General features: G+C 42.8%; 1 protein-coding gene across 3 annotated transcripts in view; it reads left to right on the top strand.

Annotated features, from left to right (window-relative positions):
• Positions 1–19,458, top strand: part of fbxo41 (F-box protein 41) — a 78,576-nt gene that overhangs the window by 5,822 nt on the left and 53,296 nt on the right. Inside the window, exon 3 of one of the 3 annotated variants that reach the window (XM_028455991.1) lies at positions 15,060–15,131. The gene's annotated coding sequence lies outside the window, so the exon portion shown is untranslated. Of the gene's footprint in view, positions 1–15,024; positions 15,132–15,269; positions 15,362–19,458 lie in introns of those variants that run through there. The other 2 variants (XM_028455982.1, XM_028456000.1) reach the window with 2 other exon arrangements.

The following is a 19,458-nucleotide window of genomic DNA, read 5'->3' on the forward strand; positions in this document are numbered from 1 at the left end:
TTGCGGCCGTCAGATTATTACATCACCTAGTTGAAGTGCGTCTGCACAAACTTGATGGCCGTTTCCTAACTCCTTTCCTAACACCTTTCCTGAACCCCGTGACGTCATCCACGGGGTTAAGGAACAGTCGATAAGAAAGGAGATAGGAGGGACTATTTGGACGCAACCATGGTTTCCTGCTGCTGTCTATCTCCCACTCCTTGTCACATCCACAGTTTAGACTACCTGCCACAGTAGCAGCAGAAGCACATGTGGGTCGTACCATTTGCACTGTTTTAAAGGGGTGGTTGGTAGCTATGGACCTGATGCAGCGGTGCTTAAAGAGTAACTAAACCCCAAACCCACTTTTTTATGCTGAATACATTAGTATTTGGGTATCAAGTGGTGCTGTTTATTAATACTAGTCCCACTCTTCACATTTTAGTAAAAGTATTTTATTTTGCGTATTTAGTTGTAAAATTTCAGATATACTGGATACTAAGGGTTGACCGCCAGCTATTACAATTGAATGTTGCTATTGGCTGAAACGGATGATCTTTAAATTCCCCTGCGTCATCACTTTCACTGTTGGCTCCGCCCCTGTTATAAAAGCTGAGAGGAAGGAGGAGGGTTTCCTCCAATCACAGCCCTCAGTGAGCATTGATTGACAGTTTTTATGAGGACGTCTAATGCTGTGTGCGTTCCTGTGATGACGTTTTTGACTCTGTGCTTCAATAAAGAGCAGATTCTGCTCTAATCAGAGGGTTCATCAAGTTGTGTGTGTATTTACAGACACATGTGTGTAATCCTGTCTGTCTCTGCGTGGCTGCAGACGTGTGTGTACGTTTTATCGCTATGTGCACGAGGTGGTGGGAGAGCAGGGCTGTTTACCCCTGAGTGGTGTTTGTAAGGCTGTGTGTGAGCTTCACGTCGCGATAGTCTGTGCCTGTGTTTGTAGTGACACATCTCAGCTTATGAACTCCGCAGTTCGGGACAGAGCTCAATGCGACATGCTATTGTGCTGTGATTCTTATGCAGTTAAAAATAATCAACCTCAAAACAAATAAATCGTGCCATATAAACAATTTTATGTTACATAATTCTATAGGCATACAAAATAGAAATGGGTTATGGTTAGGGTAAGTCTGAACGCAATTGGTTCATTGAACGTTGAGCGCCTCCCCAAAAGTTGAGCGCCGTCCCGAACGGCAGGCTGCTGTCAAGAGCTTCTTTTTGTCTCTGCACACAGTGCTCCCTGAGTGGGCGTGTCTTACTGCTACAGCAGTAACGCCCATAATCAAGGCAGTTTTGTAATTTCCCTCCTAGTGGCAGGTCAGCAGAAAGCAGGGCTTTAGTTACTCTTTAACAACCAGCTTATTTTTTACCCTTGTCATTCCAATATAAATAATATAAAAAGGGATAAAATGCATTTTCGTGCATATATATATATATATATATATATATAAAGCAGACTTCTACCCCCATGCCTTGGGCCCTGGGTACTCAGTGGCCTTTACCGTTGAAATGTTAACTGGCTTGGTTGGTTGTCTAACATGGTAAAGTTTACTTCTTAACAATTAAAAACCATGCCCATATACTGTGACCAATAGGAGAACTAGGCAATCCAAACATACACTGAGGATTGTTCCATAGAAGTGAGATGGTAAACGTAAACTTGTACGATTAACACACAGTTATTTTGGTGAATAAACAGCTATTTTTAAGTCACCTTTACATAAATCAACCTCTGATTGTAGAGAATGGAACCAAAACATCAACTGTGGATATAAAGCTTGGAGATGTTTACTTTATGCTAACCCAGAGCAACACTGTACGGTATTGCAGAAAGAATGATGGCTCTCATTATGACAGACATAAAGACCCGACATACACAGAACAAATGTAATGTTAACAATGATTCATGGAGAGATAAAGCACAATGCACTCAGTGCTTCATGTGACAGATATTTAGCAGCCTCTACAAAAGCTCATTAGTGATGAATGTGATTACTTCTTGTACAACAAAACAAACATCCCATATTTTCAAGTGGAAGAACACATTGAAATGAATATGGCCTTTTCCTAATAGGTGCTGATTTTACTCCTCGGTAATCATTTGTTGTTATGCCAGCAGTTATATAAGTCAACACAAGCCAACAAATATGGAAACATGATGATTGATAGATTCTTCTACATTTCCTAGTTTCATGGATAAAGTCTAATTTATCATCTAATTTTGTAAATGTCATTTTACACCTTATGCGTGTCAATCGATTTATCAATTTACGGTTAGTGTTTAAATCGATTTTATGCTTTTTCTGTTTCAATTGTTTATCCTGCAGATTTGAGCGCCATTAATGCAAATCAGGGGCATTAGCATTAGCGCTTCTTCCTCCCACGATCCAAAAACATGTATGTTTGGTTAATTGAAGTGCTGAAATTGCTTGTTTCGGAGTGAACAAGTGTGTGACTGGTGACTCTAATTGTGGGATTAAGCACATTTAGAAAATGGATGTTTGGAATGCAAATGACATTTTTTATAAATAGGGCTGTGTTTAGTGACAATAAACTCTCCTTTGTACTATCACTCAAGACAACATTAAATGATGATTAATGATGCCAGCCTAAAACATCTACATCAGGTTTGTAAATTGGCTGAAAGAGTGAATGTGTCCTATCTATCTATCTATCTATCTATCTATCTATCTATCTATCTATCTATCTATCTATCTCTCTATCTACCAATACCTGCCTGTTGAAAGAAAGAGCAGTAACTAATAAAGGTAACTATGTTTGAGCTTCCAGATGCAGTAAAGGACACGGTGTGGAGGGAAATTATATATTTTTTGCACTCCAGGGGGTTCTTGAAACAGGGAAAGTGGATAATTAACAAAGAAAGTGTCAGTCTTGGTCCCACCCCAGGCGTGAGATGACCAGACATGATAAAAACTATCGAAATAAATCTATTCAGGAACCACTAAATCAGCTTTTTTTTCAACCTTGGAGTCGGGTCCCCATGTGGGGTTGATTGGAGTTTCTGAAAATTTAAATATAGATATTTGAAACATTTTAGGTATTATTGTTTTTTAAATTAAAACACAATTTTAAACAACTGTATTTCTATACTTTTACCTTGTAAAATAAAAATATGGTTTGAAATAGTAAAATATCTTCTTTGGGGTTGCCAGAAATTCTTGATATCAAAAAATGGGGTCATGATCCAAATAAGGTTGGAACCCACTGGACTAAATACTGTTTCTTTCCACTTATTTACAAAATGAGATTCGTTAAAATGTGTGTTTTCACTAATTCATTCCATCATTATGATCTATAGTTGTTTTTAAATAGTTTTCTAAGCAAAATGTTTTAGTCGGACAAAAGAGGAGACGAGCCGAAAAAGTTTGAGAACCACTGGCTTACACAGTGACAGGATAGAGAATGTGCCAAAGGAATACACACTTAAATGCACACAACAAGATGATGAAAGAAGTCTGCAGCACGATGCAGGTAGGGGTTCTACACACAGGCACACAGACAGGTTGTTGGTTCATGGCTTTCATTATTGTTCATTTTGTACACAGTTCTGTTAGCTCTGATGCTCCTCTACTCTCTCAGTAGCGCTCTCCAGCCACTTCTTTGAATATATAAAACAGGTGTCATTAATCTCAATGCACTACACCTGTGATTAATCACCCACAGAGTCCCTCCCTGAATCACCTCGCCCTGATGCGTACTGCCTGCTCACACTTTAACCTATCCCGAAGATTTTCAAAAGTTATGCGTTACATTTTTTTTTGTAGATGAGCCAGGTCAGTTGACAGAAAACATCCAGGTCATGTGTGAGGCCACACATTGAATCTTCTCAGTGTCTACTCCTGAGGGTAAAATCCCATGTCAAGAATCATGTGAAGAAGCTCAGTCTAAAGTTAGGTTTTTTATTTTTGAAATAAGTTATGTTTTTTTGTTTATGCAAAAAAGTGACTTGCTACTTTTTTGTTTTGTACTATGTAGATATTTTATATGAATGCTTTGGCTCATGGTTTGAAAATGGTTGATAATGCTTACCATGCCTCTCTGAGGTTCATAACAAATTCTGAAATGTTGACACAGCACTGCAATTTGTGCTCTTGTGTGGGATGGCCTGCTTTGACCACCAGAACTAACACTAACTGCTAAACAAGGCAATACTTATACCAACATCTGTTCCTTAGTTGATGAAAGAAGTGCTCGCCCTTACTTTTTCCACTCACAAGACTTTCTGTTGCTTATTGTTCCATTTTTTTTTTTATGTTTTCATAGTTTTAGTTGTTATTTTATTAATAGTTTTTAGGTTTATCTTTTTTGATTACTATCCCAGTGTTTTCTCAGATGAAGTCCTCTGCACTAGGGGCTGTGATGGGCCGTGGCTACAGTGATGCTGTATTGTGGCCCTCAGTGTTGGTGAATGGGGGCTCTGTCTCAGCGCCCTGTGGCCACGGTCTGTGTCCTGCTCCTGATGCAGACGGTTCCTTGTGATGTCTCCTTACCTAGATCCTCTGTACCCAGCCATGTGTCATTGTCATTATTTTAACTTGTGTTAAATGCAGTGTTAATACACTGGACCTCATTCTTGGAATGTGATCCAAAAGACTGGAAACTGACTGAGGGGATTTTTATTGAACACTTTTAAATACAAATTAATACGACTTGAGGCTGATTACTATGTTTTAACTATTGTTAGTGTTTTACTTAATTGTATGTCTGTCAGGGTCTGTTTGGTGTTGTTTGTGTCAAGCCTTTTTTTGGCCCTCTTTTAGTTGTTTCTGTGAGTCTTAGTTTAATTATTTTGGTCTTGTTTCATGTTTTGTAAACTTTTGTCTTTTTGGATTGTACATGTCTTCTTGCTTGTGTCTCTACTTCCCAGTGATGTCAGTGTGTGTTTGGGTTGTGAGTGATTAACTGCCTCATGTTTTCGCAGCCCATCAAGCCTCCTTCACTATTTAGCTGAGTATTAGGACACAGAATGGCTGCTGGTTCATTGTGAATGTTACCCTCCTTGTGTGCTGTGGCGTTTTGTCTCCTATACTCCCAGTTTTTCCTCAAACCTCCTTGTGCCTTTTTTAGATTTTGGTTTTTGTTAGTTTTGCAATAAAACATGGACTGGTTTGATGAACGCTACGACTGCCTGCTACCTCCATCTCTTCCTGCATTTGGGTCCTACGCCACCACACTCATCTGGCATGACATTTTGTGCTAGTAGTTTTGCTGCTGCCTATCTTAGTCAGGTCTCTCTTGATAAAGACATTCTTAATATCAATGGGTATAGGTGGGATGATATGTTGTGTCAATATATGGCATGAGTGTGTCTTTTCAACTGCAGGAGACATGATCAATGTCCAAAGGTCTCAGTTACTGTCAGAAAATGTAGACATGCTAACAGTGTTGAAGAAGAATATGTGTATATGTTAAATCTGGGCTGTGTAGACTGTTCTAGTGTCATTTTTTTAAAAAACAAGCAAAGTTCATGCTACATTGAAATATGAATTCACCTCTGGCAACACGAAGGTAGGCTGATTTATTTATTTTTTTATTTTACTTTTTTTTTTATTTTACTCATATTTTATTTTACACCTCTCCATAGTTCATATGGTTCTAATTATTTGTAAACTGCCCATAATATTTTGATGGTAATGGAGGGCAACAGGGACACCAACAAGATTATAATGCTTCCATTTAAGGAATTGTGGTTGAAGTTTAAGATGTACTTAATAAATGTTCTAATTGAAGCTCTCGCTCTTTGAGGTTTCTCAAATTTACTTTCCATTTATGGATAAAAGAATGCTGCTTTTCTGCGGGCCCAGATTATTTCCTACCATTCTAATAGAAATAAAATACAAATTGTAAGGGTCAAGAAGATACTATTTTAATAATAGTAATATTTGTGTTTAAATATTAAATTTTTTTTGATATTATATGTTTAAGTTTTCATGATTCATATGTTTTATATTTGTTTAAAATGCATAATTTAGGGATGTGCTTACTGTATGTGTTAAAAACATTTTATATTTGCTGACTGTTATGATGTCACTCCTAACACTTTACGGCGATTGGATGTATCAGTCATGTTTGTTCTTAAGCCGATTATGTGATGGAAGCAACACAGTAAATGGTAAATGGACTTGATTTTATATAGCGCTTTATCACCACACTGAAGCAGTCTCAAAGCGCTTTACATATCAGCTCATTCACCCAATCACTCTCACATTCACACACCAGTGGGACAGGACTGCCATGCAAGGCGCTAGTCGACCACTGGGAGCAACTTAGGGCTCAGTGTCTTGCCCAAGGACACTTCGACACATAGTCAGGTACTGGGATCGAACCCCCAACCTCTCGATCAGAAGACGACCCTCTACCACCTGAGCCATGGTCGCCCACAGTCTTTTGACTGTGCTTCAGACATTGACATTTTTCTTATTTTTACAACTAAACAGTTTAAAGCCAGAAGGAGGTTGTCATGTCTTGTTGCTCGCGTCCGAAATGTGGTGTTAAAGATTCGGTTTACACGGTGGTACATGAGAGGAATGAGCTGAGTGCCACTAGGAAAAGGTTAATTTGATTATTACTGAAATAAACACTATAGATCAGGGACACTCTTTAACCACCTCGACTGACCTCTATAAGGACGTCCCGCGTGACGGAGCAGCCATCTTGACAGAATAGAAAATGCTAAACCGCCTGTGATACTACAGCTTGTTGTGAGATATTCCTATCATGCCAGTGCTCCCAGAACGAGCGCGGTGGCTCGACCTCGTTAATCTTTCCAACGGGGTAAGAAGCGACATTTTGGACATGCTCATAGTCCCGGAGGGGTCCATGAAGTGACAATGTTAGGCTAAAAAGAAGGACGACAAGGACCTCCGCCACTGTCTTCCTCGGAAATCCCCGGCCTCATCTCCACCCGTGTGACGGAAGGTGCTTCTGCTCCTCAGGGCCCGCAAGACCGTCTGCTCCTCAGCCCGCCCTGACCCCTCAACACGGTTCGTCCAGCAGGCCCGGAAAGCCTATTGCCTTGACTACAGCTGCGCCGGCACAGCCCGCTCAGTGCACACAAGTGTCTGGAATAATGGCGTTATGTAACTGCGTTTGTTTTTCAGTAACGGGGTAATCTATCTAATTACTTTTTACACTGTTACAACGCCGTTATCGTTACTGAACGTTAAATGCGGTGCGTTACATGCATTGATTAAATAAACTGTTATTCGAAAGCATCCCTGGCTTCTTACTCAGCTGTTGTGAGGAGGTGGGTTAAAAACAAGGTGAGCGATTATGATTGGCTTAGGCGCCGTCATGTTTCATGGTAGCCAATCATGGTAGCCATGTGCCAGCAAGAGGAGGCGGGTTAAAAACAAGGTGAGCGACTATGATTGGCTAAGGCGACGTGCCAGCACACGCGACACACACGCACATACTGCAGATTGGATGAAGCAGCAGAGATGGCGAGCGTGGAGCAGTCTGATGAAAAGCTGACATTATTAAGGTGACGATACAAACACTACTTTAAATTAATTATGTTCAAAAACAAGAACGTACATGTGAAGTGTTCATTATATCCAGGAGAGAAGACTTTGTCGACATCCGTTGTAAGCAACTCAAATTTAATGAAGCACCTCACAACGACACACGGCCGAGGGTGCAACAAATGAAAACAAAATCTGCCACAATAAGCAGCCAGCGTGATGACTGCACCCGCTGTCCCACCTTGGCCCACCACGAGTCGGGAGCAGCGGGGCCCATCATGCTTCATATGGATTTATGAATTCTAATTCCTTTGTCTTCCTCTTGTATATCTATTTTTCTGATGCTACTAAGTGCAATGACATGATGTGACACTGAGTCGCTGATGGACGTTTTCCGTCAAAATGGCTGACACGTGGGTAGGGGTCAGGTGACTGGGAGATCCTATAAGAAGCGTGTCGCTCTGCAAACAGAATTTGACACTTTAATGACTGAATCAGAGGAAGAGCATTTTTTGAGATTAAGGCAGAGGGAGCACTTATTTGGCGAGAGAGCTAGTAAACTACTTTGCCATAAACTGAGACAAACTGCCAAAGCTGCTTATATATCAGAATCAGAATCAGAATCAGAATCAGAAATGTTTTATTTGCCATGTACAGTTTTGAGGACAGTACAAGGAATTTGACTTGGTGGTTGGTGCACAAAACAAGCAACAAAAAGAAATAAAAGAAATAAAAACAGAACAACAAAGCACAACCCAGCAACAATAATAATAATAATAATGATAAATATAAAGGATGAGGGATAAATAAAGGATAGATAGAGAATAAAGGATAAATATAAATATAAATATATATATATACAGTGCAGCAGGTATCAAGCTGGTGGAGGTGGTGATCGGGTGGGGGGGGGGGGGGGGGGTTCAGTGGGTGACTTGGGGTGTGTTCATGTGGATGGTGGCAGAGGGAAAGAAGCTGTTTTTGTGTCTGGAGGTTCTGGTCCTGATGGACCGAAACCTCCTACCAGAAGGGAGAGATTGAAACAGTTTATGACCGGGGTGGGAGGGGTCGGCCACAATCTTTCCTGCACGCCTCAAAATCCTGGAGGCGTACAGGTCCTGGAGGGAGGGCAGATTGCAGCCGATGACCTTCTCTGCAGAGTGGATGATACGCTGCAGTCTGGCCTTGTCCTTGGCCGTAGCTGCAGCGTACCAGATGGTGATGGAGGAGCAGAGGATGGACTGGATGATGGAGCTGTAGAAGTTCACCATCATCTTTGTTGGCAGACTGAACTTCTTCAGCTGCCGCAAAAAGTACATCCTCTGCTGAGCTTTTTTGATAAGGGAGCTGATGTTCAGCTCCCACTTGAGGTCCTGAGTGATGATGGTCCCCAGGAAGCAGAAGTACTCTACAGAGCTCACTGTAGAGTCTCCCAGGGTGAGGGGGGTGAGGGGGGCTGGGTTATCAAGGTATAACCACAGATTTGTTAGATATCAATTATGAATTTAAGAAATTCTATCAAGAGCTCTACACATCAGAGTCTGGCGAAAATAATGAAATAAATAATTTCATTGACAAATTGGAATTCCCAGTCATGTGATCGAGAAAAAGAAAGTCTCGACTGATCCACTTCAACAAAAAAAAGTGGAGCAAGCAATCGTTTAAATGAGAAACGACAAAGTACCGGGGCCAGATGGGTTCCCCATTGAATTTTACTAAATATATTCACAAAACTAGCCCCCCTCCTAAGTGAAGTGCTTACAGAGACATTTGAAAAGAAGGCCCTACCAACCGGCATGACAAAAGCAATTAAAAAAAAAAAAACATAAAAAAGGCAAGGACCCTCTCACATGTGAATCATAAGACCTGTGAGTTTGCTTTCAAGTGATTATAAAATCCTGACTAAGATCCTCGCAATGAGACTCAATAAGGTGATGAGCTCTATACTTCCTGACCAGTCACAATTTATCTCTGGGCGACAACTTTCTAGCATTCTGTGCAAATTATTTAACATTCTCTATATATTTGATGGGTCTTTGTCACCAGAGGTCATTATTTCTCTTGACATCAACAAAGTGTTTGATCGGATAGAATATACAGTAATTACCTGTTCACAGCTTTAAATAAATTTGGCTTTGGCCTGGCATTTTGCTCTTGGATTGAGATCTTATATGCCTATCCAAGGGCCTGCATTAGAACAAATAAAATTAATCTCTGATTATTTTGCTCTATACTGAGTGACCAGACAGGGGTATCCCCTGTCCCCGCTCCTTTTCGATATAGCTATTGAGCCCTTGGCCGTGGCAATGAGGAAAGAAGCCGACCTAAGGGGGGTCAGTAGAGGGGGGTCAAACTCATAAATTTTCCTTGTATGCTGATGATTTAATTTTGTATCTTTCCCAAACTGACATCTCAATCCCTAAAGCCCTAGACATAATTACTAGTTTTGATAACATTTTGGGTTACAAAATTAACCTGTCAAAGAGTATTATATTCCCAATTAATGCTTAGGCACGCCGCATGAACTTTGACGAGTTTCCATTTGAACTAGCTTGTGGTAACTTTACCCACTTGGGGATCTCAGTAACACGCAAATTTAAGGATTTATTCAAACACAATCTGAAACCAGCACCCGAGAGTGCCAAACTGGATCTCAGTCGATGGTTATCACTCCCTGTTTCTCTAGCTGGTAGAATTAATAAAAACCACAGTTTTTGTTTTTCTTTCAAACAATACCTGTTTTTTTTATCACAAGTTGTTTTTTAAAGAATTGGACAAATGTATCTCATCCTTTAGCTGGAACTAATCCACCCCAAGGATTAGGAAATCATATCTGCATGGAAAGAAGACAGAGGGGGGCTTGGGATTGCCTGACTTTTTACACTATTATTCGGCCTCCAGTATTCACAGAATGGTTTATTGGATATCACACTTTTATTAGGGATGTCCCGATACAACTTTTTCACTTCCGATATGATACCAGTATTGCAGCCTTGTGTATCGGCCGATACCAATATTGATCCGATACGATATCAGCACGAATCATACATACTTTTATTACTTATTTTGTAGTGTGGACTGTTAGCAAAGGCTTGATCAAGTGATGTTACTCAAATAAACAACAATAGTCAACAACAGTAGGTTACTTTGTTGGTGTGTGAACTACAGTCACTTATGGATAGAAGTGCTGGAGTGGAAAATGTTATCGTAGAGCTTATATCATTGATTTTAGATGCAGTCCAATAAAATTTGTTTTCTGGCTGATAGCGGACCGATATCCGATATCAATATCAGATCGGGACACTTCTAACTTTTACCACAGCATGGACCAGTATGGGCTGAGATGGAGCAGGCTTCGTGTAATCTAGTATATTTAAAGCTGAAATCTGGAGTTTCTGAGAAATCTATGTTTATGTATGATTCTTTTGAAATGCGAAAAAATACGTAACTAGTCTTTTACTATGGTCTACTGCCAGTGGTCAGTCATATACATTAATGTATATAAGTCCCTCCTTCGTCCTATAGACCCCTATACAAATGGAATCGCCGAGAGCGCCCTGCCAATAGGCTTTGACTCCCTGTTTTTGAGACTGTCAATCAAAGTGATGCGGAACTGTGCACAGAAACAAGGCAACAGCAAACAGGGAAATATGATTTTGGCTCTTACCATAGACCCATAGACCTTTATCAATGCAACCTGATGCGACCTTGTTATATTCTGCGATGCGTGTGCAGAAAACTAGACGCGTGGCTTCTGGTAGATTGGGAGAGGCAGTGAGAGGAAGTGAGGCTGTTTATGGTGGGACATTGTGACGTTTCTCAGAAACTTTGGGTTATGTATATAACCCTGGTTCTATGAGTAATATGGGTGAGATGTCTCACTATGGGATGCAACCTCTGTCTGCATTCCTCAGCTCAGAAGCATTTATTTCAATCTGCCAATCCTGATTTGCCGGTGAAGCGTGTCCGTTCGCGAGGGGGAATCCCACCTCCTATAAAAGGAGGACGCGGACAGACGCGCACCATTCAAAATAAGCACCTCTTCTCCTCGTTCGAGCAAGAAGGTGAGACATCTCACTCATATTATTCATAGAACCAGGGCTACATACATAACCTAAAGTTCTATTTCGTAATATTTTGTGAGATGTCTCATTATGGGAAATGGTAACTCCCGTAGTGCAGACATGCTGAGAAGTCTGATCACATCAGGACAGTAAAACGTCCAGCATGTAAAAGCAGACAAACGTGAGGGACGAGGTCCAACTCGCCACTGCACAGATGTCCTGAACAAACACTCAACAACCAGGGAGCCCAAAAGGGGCGTGATGGCGCCCCCTGACGGAGGCCACTTGTGCAGCCCAAGGCGGCCCAAATGCTCAATGGTGGAGCCCCCTCGCGGCAGCAGGCCATATGCCACCAGGGGGCCCATCCACAGCGCGGTGGAGCCCCCTGCCGGCGGCCGTCCGTCCAACAAACAGAGGAGCCTCCTGCACAGCGGAGACGCCCCCTGCCGATGAAACAGGGCAACTACCCCCGGGGTGAGCACACACTGCTCGCTCCAGGGGACAGGGTAATGACGGGGAAGCCGCCATTCTTGACCAGGAGGGGGCCGGAGCCTTCCTGCGAATGGGAACAATGGGACCTGCCACCACCACCACTTAGCTTATTGTGGCAGACTTTGCTTTCACATGATGTGCCCCCGGCCTTTGGCGTATGGGCGTGAGCAATGAACACATCACTCTGTTTTGAATGTGTGTGTGTGGGTGCGTGCTTGTGGACATGCAGGGTGGGGGCCACAGCCGAATGTCCTGCAGAACCAGTCGGTCTCTCCCGAACAGCAGAGGGCCAAGCCTTGGCAGAGGGGAGGACGGGGCAAGAACAGCCCGAAAACGCACAGGAGAAAGCAAAGGAGACAAAGCTAGAAAACGAGGGAACATTAGCTTTGTCATTAGAGGAGAAGATAGTGGTCAGACAGTCTTTTTCTTCCTCCTGGACTGCGTGCGCTGAGCTGGTTGTGCCGGCGCAGCAGCAGTCGTCGGAGCTGCAGGGTTCTCGGGCCAGGTGGGCGGGCCTTGATGAGGCTATGACGGAGCCGGCTGGGGAACGGAAGGTCTTGCTGCTTTAAATTGCGGACCCTGGCGAGCAGTCTGAGGAAAAGCCCTTTGCCGCACTGGTGGAGACGTGAGCGGGGGTTTCCTGGGGAGGCAGAGGCGGAGATCCTCATTGTCTCTCTTTTTGTCCTTGCAGCATCGCTGCATCAAAGACAAAGCGGAGCCCATTGTGGAACAACAGGGGGCATCCAGGATGACATTTTTCTCCCCGTCAGACTGTTTGGCCAGATCGAGCCAGCGGGCCCGCTCCTGGATAACCATGTTACCCATCACCTTCCCCATTACCTGCACAGAGCAGCACTGGGAGCGAAGGCACACATCGGCAACCTTGGATATCTCTTCCATCGTTGCCGGGTCCTGAGACAGGGAAAAATCCACACAGAGTTCGGCCTGAGATGCAGTGATGAGAGAGAAGACATTCAGTGCCCTGACTGAGAGAGTAGCGGCCGCATATGTCCTACCGGACAGGTCCGACTGGAGGCGGTCTGCCCATGAAGGTAACACGGGCCTCTGAGGGAACACAGCAGGCTGTCGAAGAAGCAGGTGAGCCGCAACGAGGGGCTCCACCGGCGGCATGCTAAGTAGGCCGAAGTTCTCCATCGCCTCACTCTCGAGGGATGAGGCACCTGACAGAGTTTTTTGCCCGTGAATGGGCGGTCCTTCCAGGGGCGTGTCACCTCAACGAGCAGCTCAGGTAAAACAGGGAGGACCTGTCTCAGAGCAGTGTGTGAAAAGGGAAGCTTGTTCCCCTTGTAGTGGGACCTGGAGGTTTCAGTGACTACGGTGGGCCATGAAATGGCCAGCCGGGCCGCAGCACGCTTACACACGTCCATCGTGTCCAAGCTGGGAGGATAGGAGATGTGTGCGGAGCCCTCCCTCTCCTCTTCAGAGGCGAAAGAGGCAGTAGAAAGCTCGCTCCGAGCCGAGGCGAAGAAAGGTTCGTCCTCCTCGTCAACACCTGAGCCGAGAGGGTCAGAGGAGTCCTCATCAAACTCTCCACAGTCAATCATGAGGACATCCTCGTGAACCAGGGAGGGGGTTGCCAGGTCGAGCTGGGAACCCCAGCTGTAACCCCAGCCGCAGTGTCCATCAACGGAGCCTCTACCACACCATCCTCTACAGGGACGTCGTGAGGAGGGAAAGAGTCCTGCTTGGACAGGCCAATCTGGCATGCCAGCCTCCTGTGGAGGCTCTGAGCGTTGAATGCGGTGCAGTGCTGGCACGAGCCCGGAGACTCAATCGTCATACGGGCATGTTGTAGACCCAGGCAGCTGGGGCAGACTTTGTGCTTGTCTTTGACGGAGATTTTACCCCCACGTGGACAGAGGCGAGCCCCAGAGAGGAACTTTAGTCTTCATCACCGTGTGGCGCAGTCAGGAGAGCAGGTGGCTTAGCTAGCGCTACCATGAGGTAGCTAGCACAGGTGCTAGCAGGGACGCAGGCCAATGTGTGCTGGACCGTCTGAGATGTCGAGGACAACATTGGTTCCTTTCGAGATGGCAGCTTTAGCTGTAGTTCGAAACTCGTACTACAGCGAAGCTCCTGGTACTGTAGCACCAGGAGCTGGAGCCGGACTACACACTTTCGTGAGAGCCCAGAGAGAGGACCGATGTGCGCACAGGCCCATAGGTGCCGAGGGCAGTGGGACCAAGACGACAGCGAGGTGTGCCGAGGTCAACGCACCGGCCTTGCAACAAGGAGCGTGCAGCGCGGCAAACACTGGAGTGAAAGAGTCGCTCTGGAGCAACATCGTTGGAAGGAGCCAACAGCCAGAGCTGAGGCTCGGAGATTCACTGCTTTTCGGCAGCGAAGGACAGCACCTACCAAGCAAAGCAAGGCAAGAGCTGTATTCTACCCACTTCTCGACCAGTTGTGGTCCAGAGCAGGCGCTAGTTCTGCCAGCGTCCGGCGACTGGAATAAACAGAATCCATCAGTGGACAGTTAAGCTGGCAAAGAAAAACGCGAGATAGCTGAGAGGAGAAGAGGTGTTTGAATGGTCCGCGTCCACCTTTTATAGGATGTGGGTCTCCCCGTAATAGACGGACGAGCTTCACCGGTCAATCAGGATTGGCAGATTGAAATAAATGCTTCTAAGAAATGCAGACAGAGGTTGCATCCCATAGTCAGACATCTCACGAAATATTATGAAATAAAACTCCGAATAGCAGCTTTTACGTTTATGCTATATTTTGACTTTTTAATATTGCAATATCTTGTCGCACGATATATCGTCCCATTAACAGTTTGTCTTACTAAGCTTCATGCATGGGATGTGTCTTCGTGCGTGCGTGTGTGTGCACGTACAGCTGAGGTGTTTTAGCAGCTGATGTGGAAAAAAAATAAATAAAAAAAAGCAAAACATAAAGGATGGAGTCTGTATCCCCTCCTGTTTTTACATCTGCCCTCCCTCTGTGCTCCTGCTCTTCCTCCCTCCTCATCCTCTTCCTCCTCCTCCCTGCTTGTCCTCCGCAGGCCTGCTGCAGAGAGGGGCTGCGTGACGTCACTAAAGGCTGGAGCGGAAAAAAATGGGAGGAAAACCGAGAGGTGAGTAAGATCCACCTTGGTGTATTTGTCTTTAAACCACACCGCTGGGATCACATGCACACACACACACACACACACACACACAGACTGGACTAGTAATCGGTGTGTGTGTGTGTGTGTGTGTGTGTGTGTTTGATGAGCGTGTGTTTCCATCTACGCTGTGCAACGCCGTGCGCGCAGCTTCGGGACTCCGGTCCAGATATGAAGTCAGAGGCACCGCGCACAATCCGGTAACAGTCCGTCCGGGTAGTGGTCCACAGACCTGCAGCGTCGGTGTGAATGAACCCGGCTGCAGGCCGAGGGCTCGTGCATTCATAGTCGGTGCGGTTACGGTAACAGTGTCGTTCATTGGTGATGCTGCTCGTCCACACCCACCTCCATACAACGCTGCTTGTCACACGTCCATGTGCGGTGCAGATAAAGAGGATCCGTGGCTGTTAACGCAGATTGGGCCAATGTTTACTGTGCACGCATGTATACGTGCAAACTGGACCCAGTACAGCTGCTTTAACTACCAGCAATACTGTGCATTAGGCTGGGTTTGTGACACACACACACACACACCCCTCTAACTGGGTTGTTTCATTGAGTCGATATTGCATTGAATTTAAATGTATTGCAGTACACAACTAGCCACACCAGCAGCATGTGTAATGATAATCCCACCCTTATAGTAGAATTCCTGAGTAGGATTCCTATTCAAGAATTCTACTATAAGGGTGGGATTAAGGAATGAGGTTGAATGAGGGCTCCTTGGCCCACGAGTCTGGAAAGGATATGACGGGGGTCACCAACCTTTCTGAAGCTGTGAGCTACTCATAGGTACTGTATAGTGAAGTCTAAAGGGCTACCTGTGAGAAAAGAGCTTCTTAAATACTACATTTTAACAGTTTCACTTTAATTATTGGGTAAGATAATAAGGAAGGCTAGCAGACATTTAAAATGGTCGGAAATGTTTAAGTTTCAACATGCAACGCTTTACTTCTCCTAATTTATTCAATTGTTTCAGTTTCTACATTACATAGAAAATCCCCATGTTTCTATTTTACTAGCTACAAACAACTTTTAACTAATCATAAAAACATGTAAAATTATTAAAATAAAATGGTTAATTTAATACTAGAATTTTACCACGTGCAGCAGTATTTAACTTTACTGTTTCATGTATATAATGGTATCAAATATATGAATACATAAATTGTTAATTTATGTATTGCCACTCTAAATTTCATTGATGAAATTTGTGTCGTAAATATGAAATATTTAATATAATACATAATATTAAAACTTGCGCATGTGCAAAACTGTATATATAAAACTTGTGCAGAATATAAATTGAATATATATATATATAGTGAAAATAGTAGTATAAGTTAAATATTTTTTGTGTGTGATATTATGTAGAGAACCTTGTTTTGTTTAGTTGTGATGGGGTAGGTGTGCATATGCTTTGCTTGAACCTACACCCTTTCGGCTGAAGGATTGGACAATTGAGTGTTTTTTGTTTTATACTTTTTTTTTCGTTTGTGAAGATTGCAGAAATATTATTAACATACAAAATGCAATTCAAGTGCTATCTACATCTGTCATATTTATCTGAGTGAGTTTGACTCCTGGAAAGTAAATCAGATTTTAGATGGAGCTGATTGGTGTCTAGAGCTCCTGAGGGAAGCTCACATGGTCCATGCTGGCTACCTGGTGCCCACGGGCGCCGTGATGCTTCAGCGTTAGTAAAAATCAGATGAGATGTGACCAAAGTTAAGCAAAGGGAATAAGTCCACTACTATTGCACAAACATTTACAGTACCATGTAACATGCATGCCTCATAAGTCTCCGTGTGCACATGTCATGTTAGCCAACATCATTCACTGGTCTAAGCTCCTGTGATACAGCAGTGGTATATGAATGTCACAGCAGATAGAGGGGCTACCTGGAGTTGCGTCTGAAGCAGGAATAATATAAGTTTTTTTTTTCCCACTATCTAAACATGGCATAACGTTGTATTTTACATATGACATGGGTATAAGGCTGTTGGGCTTGGTAAAGTAGTTATTTACAGTAATTAGCATTTATACATTAAAACACCAGGTATATACTCAGATCCATCTATGTGTGTATTTAATTGATCCCTCTGTGTAATAAAGAAGTACATTTCACCTGCTGGTAGTTACAATGAAATGTCCCACAGCTGTTTCCAGCTGTTTAAATGATCCTGCATATGATATTCTTTCAGCCATTACTTTCATAGCATGAATCCAGCTCATGAATTGAGCCCGAAGCGCTTCAACTTTTCTGTCAGCTTGTGGTCGCCTCAGAAATTAAGGACATTTTAAACTATTATAAAAACTACTTTTGTTTTCTTTTTTTCACCAGTAGATCATGGAACAAACTATTTGTGATATTTTGCTCATCATTTCTGACAAAAGTCAACAGAATAGTGTTTTTTTTTATTTTTGGGGGGGGGGGGGGGGGGGCTTTTCAGCTTGCACACAAACATTTCTTCACAGAATATTATTGTGAGCTTTAGGAAGAAATGAAGTTGTTCATGCTATTAAGTTACAGTTTCCTTCTTTCACACCTTAAAATAATGCTTTGCGTGGTACACACCAGATAAAATATGATCAAACGTCTTCAGGATGGATTCCTGGCAATAAGCTGTATAGATAACAACTATATATGATCACAGTCATTGACGGTTGCTTCTTTAACATGGTTATTATGATCACTGATCACTGTCTAAACCATAGTACATATAGTGGGAGGGACCCAAATGATGTTATCCATAGAGGTGTCCATTCTGGCTGATATCAGACCTATATCCGATATTGATATCGGATATAGGTCCTATATCAGACCTATATCCGATATTGATATCGGATATAGGTCCTATATCAGACCTATATCCGATATTGATATCGGATATAGGTCTGATATCAGCCAGAAAACAAATATCGGATTTTACCAGACTGCATCTCAATTCACCGATATAATCTCTCCGATTAAATGTTCCGCTCCAGCGCTTCTATCCATAAGTGACTGTGGTTCACACTTTAACAAAGTAACCTACTGTTGCTGACTCTGTTTGAGTGACATCACTTGATCAAGCCTTTTCTAACATTCCACACTACAAAATAAGTATTAAAAGTATGTATGATTCATGCTGATATCGTATCAACATCGATATCGGCCAATACGCAAGGCTGCAATATCGGTATCATATCGGAAGTGAAAAAGCTGTATCAGGACATCTCTAGTTATCCATCTTCTGGCACTTCTTCATCAGTGTCTACTTGTCTGAGTCTTCTTCATTCTGGGTTCTCAGGGTAAATGTCAAAAGAGGAACTGCTAAATATAGTGAGGGTTGAATAGTCATGTAACAACAGCCTAAAGGAAACACTTCAAGCTTTTCTATGTATCATTGATCTGTAATTTCCTTAAACACAAATCATCAATTAGTTCATTAGTTCATTCATACATGATCAGACACACAATTATGATCTTCTGCCTAATATCGGATTGCTCTTTAGTAGGGATGTAACGATTAATCGTAAGGCAGTTAAAAATCGATTCATAGGTACCACGGTTCACATCGATGCTCTGAAAATTGAATCGCAGTACTTTTTTAAACAGCAGAGGGCGCTATATATTAATCCTTCCAGAAGCGGACGTGGCGGGCGGAATCTGCTACTACTTTCTTTCTGGTTGCCATTTACTGTTAAACATGCTCATAAATGATTCCCTACCCCTTTGAATTGTTTACTATAGAACCAGAATTTAAATTAATAGGCTTCTTCTTCATTTGTATTATTCCTTTATTTATTTCATTCAAGATTTATTTTTAGTTAAATTGCATTGTTTTGAATAGTTTATCAAGGGATTCTTTTGACAATGAAAATAAAAGGAAAATAGTACAGTATTTTCCCCAAAAAAATAAAGGAATATTTTTCAGTCATTTGTCTACAGTCCCATTTTGTAAAATAAATCGTGAGAAAATCGTATCGTGAACCCAGTATCGTGAATCGAATCGTATCGGGAATTGAGTGAATCGTTACATCCCTACTCTTTAGTGTTTAAACTGTGAAAATGTTGCTGTTGCGTTTATTTGTCCCACAGTGGGGAAAGTTGGTTTGTTACAGCAGCAATAAGAATAAGAATCAAATAAGTCAAACATGAATAACAAGGAGTAATGCTATAACACTCAATATCAGTAGTGATGATGATGGTATGGAGAGATGTGTGTGTGTGCTCAGTGGGGGTCCTCTTTGTTGTAAAGTGGGGGCCCATAGGGGACACATAGCTGTGCATGCATAGAGCACAGGGACACGT

The sequence above is a fragment of the Gouania willdenowi genome, chromosome 1, assembly GCF_900634775.1.
Source record: "Gouania willdenowi chromosome 1, fGouWil2.1, whole genome shotgun sequence".
In the NCBI taxonomy this organism is placed as follows: Eukaryota; Metazoa; Chordata; class Actinopteri; order Blenniiformes; family Gobiesocidae; genus Gouania; species Gouania willdenowi.